The sequence below is a fragment of the Malaclemys terrapin genome, chromosome 1 (genome assembly GCF_027887155.1).
Source record: "Malaclemys terrapin pileata isolate rMalTer1 chromosome 1, rMalTer1.hap1, whole genome shotgun sequence".
Taxonomy (NCBI): domain Eukaryota; kingdom Metazoa; phylum Chordata; order Testudines; family Emydidae; genus Malaclemys; species Malaclemys terrapin.
This window is the reverse complement of record NC_071505.1, coordinates 197,617,014-197,627,052: the sequence shown is the minus strand read 5'-3', so window position 1 is coordinate 197,627,052 and position 10,039 is coordinate 197,617,014.

The window sequence follows — 10,039 nt, the reverse complement described above, 5'->3', positions numbered from 1 at the left end:
GAGCTTGTATTGTCCAGGAGAAGGCTGGACAGTATGTGAAGTACATTTCTGATGTACATTTCTGGGACGAGGAATTTGCTGGTACTGCTCTGCAGTATAATTCATGAGTCACTGGCTATAGGATTCATACAGTATTGCTGGGAGTAATTTACATGCTGGAGGCTGTGTGAGAGCAGACCAGGAGTGGTTGCTTTCACAGCGAAGCAGTGTAAAAGGCACCCCTGATTGGAGAACAGATAGTCACAGCTGTTCAACATTCCACATTGAACCACAGGTAAAGTCACAATTTATTGATTGGAAATAGTCTGGTTATCTGACATCTCAACTCACTTACTATGAAACCCCAAAGCAGATAAGAGTTATTGTGCGTCTCTCTCCCCTTAGTGACGCTGAGCTGTACTAAGACTGAACTGCCTCAGGGGTATTTGTTAGTTTGCCAGCCCCAATTGGTTAAAACTCATATTATTTTTCTAAAATAATAAAAGTTGGAGGTTTTTACGTGCTTTAGGTTTCTGAGTTGTTAGGGGGCCGTGCCCTGGTTTCAAGTTTTCAAGGTTTTCTCTGCTACCCTGAGGGTTAGAAACTTACCTTTTGTAATGTAAGCTGAAAGTCTCATGCAATTCAGCAGAGACAACCTGAACCCCTGCTCCACCCATACCCCCTGGGTGCCATCCCCATCCCTCCCCTCAACCAGCCTTGGCAATTTCTGAAGCAGACACTCTCCTGGTGTGTTATCTGGGCTTATGTGACAGTTGCTGAGTGATCAGCATGGGCTCCAACTCCTATAAGCTTTAGCATCAAAAGCCCTTCAAGAAATTACAGAGAGGGGGGACATTTTCTTTTTGAAAACCTTTTATAATGAAATTTGGACATTTTTGAAAAACTGAATTTTTGGAAAAATATTTTGATTTGAGATTTTCTTTAGGGGTTTTTGTGTTTTGATTTCATTTACTACTTTGTTTTTTAAGGGACTTAGGCAGTAGCCCTGTTAGCTGCTTCACCACCTAAGATGCTTGTACTGGCCGATTGCCGTGGTTCAATAGCTACATTGAGATGGTTAGGATTGCATAAAGTCTGAGAGTGAGTCTGTGCTTTCAGCTCTCACGCAAAAGCTTTTTTGGTGCCGCATTATTCAATATCATAGAATCATAGAATATCAGGGTTGGAAGGGATCACAGGAGGTCATCTAGTCCAACCCCCTGCTCAAAGCAGGACCAATCCCCAACTAAATCATCCCAGCCAGGGCTTTGTCAAGCCTGACCTTAAAAACCTCTAAGAAAGGGGATTCCACCACCTCCCTAGGTAACCCATTCCAGTGCTTCATCACCCTCCTAGTGAAAAAGTTTTTCCTAATATCCAACCTAAACATCCCCCACTGTAACTTGAGACCATTACTCCTTGTTCTGTCATCTGTGTTAGCCAAATGGGCTCGTTTTCCCCCTGGAGCTGCCCAATTACCCCAAGGAGGCAGGGGAGTCGAGAAGACGGCTTCAAGTTCTTTATTGATCAGTCAGCTGAGCGGGTGTCCCCCTCGACTCATGCCAGAGGGAGGAGCACACCTTACAAGCGTAGAGCAAGCCTTTTTATACCCAGTAACAAATGACTTAACGTGCATACATTCTGCTGACCTAGGGAATTTTTAAATTCCCTTTTAGGGGTATATAGAATACATCTGTTGGGGCCGTAAATAGGATACATTTGTTGAGCCTCTTTGATTGATTGTCTTGCTATATGTTCATATATGGGAAAGGGAGTTTATGGCCATGGGGAACAGCTGAAATAATAGGCGAGTATTTGGCCTTTGTTCTAACAAGGTTCTCCCCCCTTAAAAGCATTTTGAGAGCCTTATGGCCCCCAATCCTCAGCTTTTACCGGTTGATATAATGCCATCATGCGTTGGCGTACAATTTGATTAGCCATTTGTCGGACTAATGCAATTACACAGGGAGCCACTCTTGAGCCCCCCACTTTTGGGAGCTTCCAGCAGTCAATGCGGAATCAACGGACCGCCTCTCCCTAATCAAGTCGTCATATACCTTAATTCCTAATTTATTTCCCTGGATTTGGGGTAGTAGAAAGAATAAGGGCCTAATGTACCCAACATAACAAATTCCTGACCAATTTGGAGGCAATCTTCTATAAGCATATTGCCCACATATCCAGTAATGGCCTTTTAGGGCCCATTGTCCATTCGCAAAAGGGCCATCCCAGGTTTCGGGATAGTCCTCGGGGCCCGGTTCTTCGTAATACAAGGAGTTACCCATCTCCAGGGGCCCCCCTAATACAATAGATGTACCGTCAGGATTACAGTAGTCACATTTCCAGGCCCCAGCCCCTTCCTTCCAAGCGCAATTACAACCAAATTTAGGGCTATTGGTAGTAGACCAAAAATGATTAAAATGGGTTACCCGAGTTCCATTAGAATGTTGCCATGCCCACTGATACCAGCGTACCACGTGATCCTTACTGTCGGTATTATCTCGCTGGCAACTTAGAAAGAGGGCATCAAAGAACCCATCTTGTCCAACTGCCTTACAGCCTTCGCCAGTATGCTGTTGGTAGGAACATTGTACCCAGCTATGATTAGTGAGTTTTACGTGGGTATGGTTCCACCGTCCTTGATATTTAGAACAGTCATACGTATGGCAACTAGGGTGATCATAGCAGTCAAATCCTAGAGATAGGGTCCAGTCACATTGGCTTTGGCCCACATACACCCCTTCTGGTTTTGTTCGGTTGAGACAAAGGATCCCCATCTCAGAGGAATAGAGTCACCAAGGGCTACTATCCTCATCCCAAACTTCTGTTCCTTTGTGGACTATACTTAAATTACTAATCCACCATTTAGCTGGCACTGGCTGGGCTACCCAAGGCCATTCATTCCAATCCCCTGGACCTCCACAAACCCAGCAGCTACTAAGATTGAAGGAACTCGCTATTATTTCTCCCAGTTGTATAAACCTATTCTCCCAACCATAGCCGTGATAGACACCTATGAACAGAAATATCAATAATGAGTTCATTATTGCTTTTTCCTAAACAGTCCTTTTAGCCCATCGAGTCCTTGATACTCCCAGACGGTGTCTTCGCCCGTGCCACCCCGGGCTTCCGGGGCCGGGGTGGGCAGAGGGCCGGTGTCCTCTTCCGTGGGATTGGTTCCCTGGTCAGGATTCAGAAACCGCTTTACCCGGGTGTGATGTGTCCATTTGTCGCTCCCGAGAATTTTAACTGCGGCCTGGCTGATGAGCGAAACGGTGTGTGGACCGTCCCACCGTGGTGTAAGGGGGTCACGCCTCCATTTCTTGACAAGGACCTGATCGCCGATCTAGAACGGATACGCGGGCTGGTCCAGGGGAAGGGCTTGGAAAGGCACCGCGTACCGATGCAGCTGTAACAAAACAGATTGCAACCCGGAAACCTGTTTCCATAGTAAGTCATTTCCCACTTCCCAGGTTACATCCTCCCGGAATCCTGGGATAAGTATTCGGGGAGGGAACCCAAAGACCAGTTCAAATGGTGAAAGCTTAAGACCCTTACGTGGGGCCCTTCGAATGCAGTTAAGGGCGAGTGGTAACGCATCAAGCCATTTTAAACTAGACTCTGTGCATAGTTTAGTGAGGGTATCCTTGAGAGTTCTATTTATTCTTTCCACCTGACCCGAGCTCTGCGACCTCCAGGGGGTATGCAACCTCCATTGTATACCGAATGCCTGGGACACCTGTTGCAAGACTTCAATACAGTCATGAGTGGGGCTGGTCTCATAGGAAACCCAAGGGTCAGGCAATAGGGTAGCTAGGTTGAGGGAGCTAACTGTCCTAAAGGTTAAGTTAGGGGCTAGCAAGAGCCCTACCTCATATCTGGTATGTCAACTGGGATTTAAATGCTTTTCCCCAGCACCTGTCCCCAGTATTTGAGGCATCCCGTGGGGAACCACAACCTCAGTGTCCCCCCCCAGGGTAAACTTTTCAGCCTCCTGTACGAGGAGAGCGGTCGCTGCAACGGCCCGTAAGCAGGCAGGCCACCCCTTGGCGACAGGGTCCAACACCTTTGAGTAGTGTCCAATGGGTCGCCAGGTTGGTCCCGACCTTTGGCACAGAACTCCAGCAGCCACCCCTCCCCTCTTGTGAACGTATAGGGTGAGTGGCCTCCGAGGGTTGGGGAGGGCTAGAGCGGGAGGCTGAACCAAGGCTTCTTTTAGCTCTCGAAATGCTTTTTCCATCTCTTTGGTCCATGTCCAATGAAGCAGACCCTCTTTAGTTAAGGATTCATACAGTGGTTTGGCTCTTCCCCGTAGTCAGGGATCCAGAGCCGACAGAAGCCAGTCAGTCCCAGAAAAGCCCTTAATTCTCGGGGGTGCCGGGGTTGAGGGCTATTAAATATAACCTGGATTCTTTCTTTACCCAGACTACGACTTCCTTGGCACAAATGATACCCAAGGAAAGTGACCTGCTGCTTAACCAGTTGTGCTTTTTCCCTTGAGACCTTATACCCCTGTGCCCCAAGGTAATTAAGGAGCTTTGCAGTCTGCTCTTTACAAGCTGCCTCTGTTTCAGTACTTAAGAGCAAATCATCGCAATACTGGACTATGTTACATGAGGGGTGTCTAGCCAGGAATGGGGCAAGGTCCCTTCTCAACTGGCTGCCAAAAATCTCGGGTGCACAGGTAAGTCCCTGTGGGACCACGGTCCAAAGGTATTGGGCCTTATAGTGAGTATCTGGGTCCTCCCACTCGAAGGCAAACAGTTTTTGAGATTCCAAATCAAGGGGGATGGAAAAGAAGGCATCTTTTAAGTCTATTACAGAGAACCAACTGTGCTCTTTGGGAACTTGGCCCAAAATAGTATGGGGATTTGGGACGACTGGATAGGGAGTCTCTATTAACTTGTTAACCTGTCTTAGGTCCTGGACCAACCGATACTGCCCATTAGGCTTAGGCACTCCCATTATCGGAGTGTTGTACGGGGACGTGCCTTCCCTGATCCACCCACACTGCAGAAACTTTTGAATCAGAGGTGTTAACCCGATTCTAGTGGTCAGCTTAAGAGGGTATTGTCGAATTCGAACCGGGCTGCTTCCTTCCTTAAGGGAAATATGCACTGGTGAAGCATTCCGGGCTCGAGCGACGCCTCCCTCCTCTGCCCAAACTTCAAGGTTAACCCCTGACAGCTGGCTTCCTTCATTCCTCCCCCGGCACTCCGGGAAGTGATTTCCAGCGCTTATCAGGGCCATCTGGTAATTTGAGGACTGCTGCTTAGGGATTCTAACTTCCATAGTCCCTTTATCAAACGAGATTTCTGCCTGGAGTTTAGTAAGAATATCTCGTCCGAGCAGCGCGATGGGGCAAGAGGGGCTGCAAACAAATTGGTGGGAAATTTGGCGGTCCCCTACCTTTACTAGGAGGGGCAAAGTTTTTTCCAAAACTGTAGTTTGTCCCTCTATCCCCTGTACCATGGCACATTCCCGAGCTCTACCTCGGGGAGCCTTACTAAGGGGGAGCAAACTAAGAGTGGCCCCAGTGTCAATAAGGGCTTCAATTGGGCGGCCCTCCACATTAATTTTTACCGTGGGATCCAGACTGGCAGCTTGCGCAGCCAGGAGGGGCCGCTGGGTCCCTCGGCTTCTCTATGGGGAAGATCCCTCCCCTGAACGTCCCGTGTTGTTGTAAAGGATGGGAAGGGACGGGGTTTTGTTTTTACGTTCCTTTCCCATGGCCTGTCGCCGGGGGCATTCATTCTTCCAGTGCCCCTCTTCCCTACAGATAGCGCACTGGTTTCGACCCAGGCAGGGGTCCCGTCCCCTCCCAGGTGGCCCTGGCTTCTCCTTAACCTTGTCCCCCCTTTCTGCATATCCTTCTCTCAGGGCCATGGCCAAAACGCGGGCCCCTTTCTTTTGCTCCTCATCATCCCTCCGATCATAAACCTTCATGGCTATTTCTAAAAGTTCCTCTATATTCTTGCCCGAAGCCCCTTACAATTATATAGCTCACTAGTGGTAAAGGGAACATATACCATAGTGAGATTACCCTCAGGGGCTACAGTTTCCTGCAGTGGACACAAATAATTCTGTTGCAGGGGCCCTTGGAGTCCCGGGCCACCCTTGCTCGATGAGCTAATAAGGGTAAACCGAATATCCCCAGGGTTATAGTCAGATGACAAGTTCCACTGCGTTTCAGAGCTCTGAGCTGTCACGGGGCCAGTCTTTCTCCTGGTGTGGTTAGACACCTGGGAGCTCAGAGAGATCGGAGGGGGCTCCCGTTTGGAAAAGTCCTGGTCGCTTGGCTCACCCCTTTCAGTTGAGGCATTATCCTCAGAGGAGGGGGTGGGGATTTCAATTGAGGGTACCGGAGCCGGGAGGCCAGGATACAAAGGGGGAGGGGGCATAGGATCCGGGGCAGAAGGAATCACAGCCCGCAGACAAGATTTCTTAACAGGGAAACAGGGTTTCCTAACAGGGGCACAGGCCATTAAGGTCTTAATAGTTTGTGATCTACATTTTTGCAACCATGGGGGATGATTGGCCACAAGGTCCTGCCAAATATCTATATAGGGATATTGGTCCCAATGCCCATCCCAGGTCACAATGCTATGTACTGCTTGTACAACCCCTGGTTTGAGCGTCCCTCCCTCGGGCCATTCCACCCCGAATGTCATCCATTCAAGAGTACAGAATTTTACAAGCTTGTCTTTACATAATACAATTCCATAATCAGCCTGGCGTCTAAACGCCTTCCAGTTATCCAGCATACATCCCAGGGGTGTCCAGGAGAAGGTGCTTTGTCCGGACCCCATTATGCTTTACCCAGAGTTTTCCGAGACAGAGATATCAAGAGGGGAAAAAGGTATAGATCTAGTTCTAACTCAGATATCCGCTGGGTCACGAGGTTCGGCTGACCCCCCTTGCAATCAAGATATCCTGGTCATCGGGTTTCCCCTCGCAGGAGTCTTGGGGCGGCTGAAGTCAGCTTAAGCCTCAGACCTGTCAGCAGCACTCATTCATCTTTCACACAGATCCTTTAATCAGTTACAATCTCGGTTTCCAACACACCATTAAGAGGAGAAACAAGATTACCCTTCCTATAAACAAGAGTAATCCCTGAGGTTGCTCCAAGTCCCAATAATTGTTAAAAATGGCCCATGGACTTGTGGAGTTAGTTACGTTACTCATTGGCCATTATTTGCTTACCCTTTAACCAAAAACACAACAACAAGACATTTACAAAGCTACAATAATGTTAACATACCTTCCCGTATACAGGCTGCCTAGGGGATTTCCACTGTCCAACCCACACCTCGGGGGCGTTATTCCTCAAACCCAGGAGGTAAACGCACTTACCGCCCGAAGTGGCCGCGTCCGGCAGTCAGACTTCCCCTTCTTCTGAAGCCGTCTTGCTTCCGTGTCCTTCAGAGTTCTCTTTAGAGAGGACGCAGCCGCCCCGGCCGATTGTGACGATCCGAGGCCCGAGCAAAGCAACAGCTCGAGGTGGCCACTCCTCGGAATCGCCCTCGGCCGTCGGTCAGTGCCCTCTACAGGGAGAGAAGTCCCTTCGTGGTCGCCATTTGTTAGCCAAATGGGCTCGTTTCCCCCTGGAGCTGCCCAATTACCCCAAGGAGGCACGGGAGTCGAGAAGACGGCTTCAAGTTCTTTATTGATCAGTCAGCTGAGCGGGTGTCCCCCTCGACTCATGCCAGAGGGAGGAGCACACCTTACAAGCGTAGAGCAAGCCTTTTTATACCCAGTAACAAATGACTTAACGTGCATACATTCTGCTGACCTAGGGAATTTTTAAATTCCCTTTTAGGGGTATATAGAATACATCTGTTGGGGCCGTAAATAGGATACATTTGTTGAGCCTCTTTGATTGATTGTCTTGCTATATGTTCATATATGGGAAAGGGAGTTTATGGCCATGGGGAACAGCTGAAATAATAGGCGAGTATTTGGCCTTTGTTCTAACATCTGGTACCACTGAGAACAGTCTAGATCCATCCTCTTTGGAACCCCCTTTCAGGTAGTTGAAAGCAGCTATCAAATCCCCCCTCATTCTTCTCTTCTGCAGACTAAACAATCCCAGTTCCCTCAGCCTCTCCTCATAAGTCATGTGCTCCAGCCCCCTAATCATTTTTGTTGCCCTCTGCTGGACTCTTTCCAATTTTTCCACATCCTTCTTGTAGTATGGGGCCCAAAACTGGACACAGTACTCCAGATGAGGCCTCATCAATGCAGAATAGAGGGGAATGATCACGTCCCTCGATCTGCTAGCAGTGTCCCTACTTATACAGCCCAAAATGCCATTAGCCGTCTTGGCAACAAAGGCACACTGTTGACTCATATCCAGCTTCTCGTCCACTGTGACCCCTAGGTCCTTTTCTGCAGAACTGCTGCCTAGCCATTTGGTCCCTAGTCTGTAGCAGTGCATGGGATTCTTCCGGCCTAAGTACAGGACTCTTCACTTGTCCTTGTTGAGATATATATTCATCTTGAAGGCAGTTTGAGGCATAATGGACATGGACATACACACACAAGTATTTTCCTACCTAAGTGTCGGCAGAGGAATGTGTGTGTAAGTAGCATCCACACAGTGCTTGAATAGTATCTCTATGCAATGAAGTGTCTATTTTTGTTGAAAGGAACGCCCTCTAGTGTCTGTAAATAGAACCGTCCATAAAGGGTCATTTTAGTTAGCAATAAACAATCCAAGTTGTCCGTATTCCACTAACCTTATGGCATTAAAAATAGTAAAAAGTTACTCAGATTTCAGAACTGGGAGCTGCACTCTTCTTTTCATCATCAGCTAAACATAACTAAAATATAGCAACTACTAACCATTGCTCCTCACGGACTCCCTCTCAACACTTCCTCTGACTCTGTTGGGTGGTGCAGTATTCATCTGCTCCTTTGAATGACAATGGATAGTCACCAGTCCAGGGTAAGAGCGCCTCATAATTAGCTATTCCATATTTTGTACTTTATTCCACTTAAAGGGAAGTTCATTTAATCCAGGCATGCAATCAAATGCTAAACAGGACATGCAGAAGTATTTAAACCCAACACACGCGCTCTGAGCTGCACCCACTCAGCCCTGGTAGAAGAGCAATCCAAATAGACTAGAACTGAGAATCTCATCTCTCTATGAATAAATGGCGGAGCTTGCGTTTGAAAAGAAGATGGCCCAGACATAGCTGGCACTTACCAGCTGACTGCTAGCTCCAAAGTTAGAAGGGGCGTCAGTCAAAACAGTGGGTAAAATTTTCAAAAGGTCCTGGGTCCCAGTAACCTGCAATGAGTGTCCAAATATGGCTGTTGAAACTGGGACTTAGGCCCTTTTGGAACTTTCACCCACTATCTGTAACTGTCTGATGTGCTGGCAGAGGGTGTCCATTAGCCTGTAGGTTAGCTATAGAGAAGCTTTGTGTGACGTTTCACTCCATATTCTTTATGAAAATATGCTTATAAAATGGATCTGACATAACAGATATACTTACGCAAGATGGCTCATGTGAGATCATTGGAAAGGTTATGATTTACTGAATGTGATTATCCAATTTGTATGCCTATATCATGTCTGTATCTGAAGTAAGGAATATTAATTATGTATCTATTTCAAATGTATTACTTTGGGTGTCACTCCCAACCAGCCCTTCAGGTACAACAATGAGAAAGCCAGACAGGCTAATGGGCCATTAGCAGAGACAATGGACTGTAAAAAAGCTTAGTCTTCCTGTTGACGCTGGAGACAGCCATTGCTCGTAGGCTGCCACAGCCATGCAGAGACATGGGTCCGAGTAACCTGGTATGGATACCCCTCCTCCCCTTTTAGAATGCTGTTGTTTTTTCCACTAGAAGACAAAGGGTTCTTGTCTTACACAAGAACTATACAAGGCAGAGGGGTGACATCATTGTGGTTCTCCTCTGCCTCCCCACCCTAAGAGGGGCTGAAAAACACCTGGAACCAAGAACTGAACTGAGAGGAGAAGAGTTGAATCATAGAATATCAAGGTTGGAAGGGACCTCAGAAGGTCATCTAGTCAATCCCCTGCTC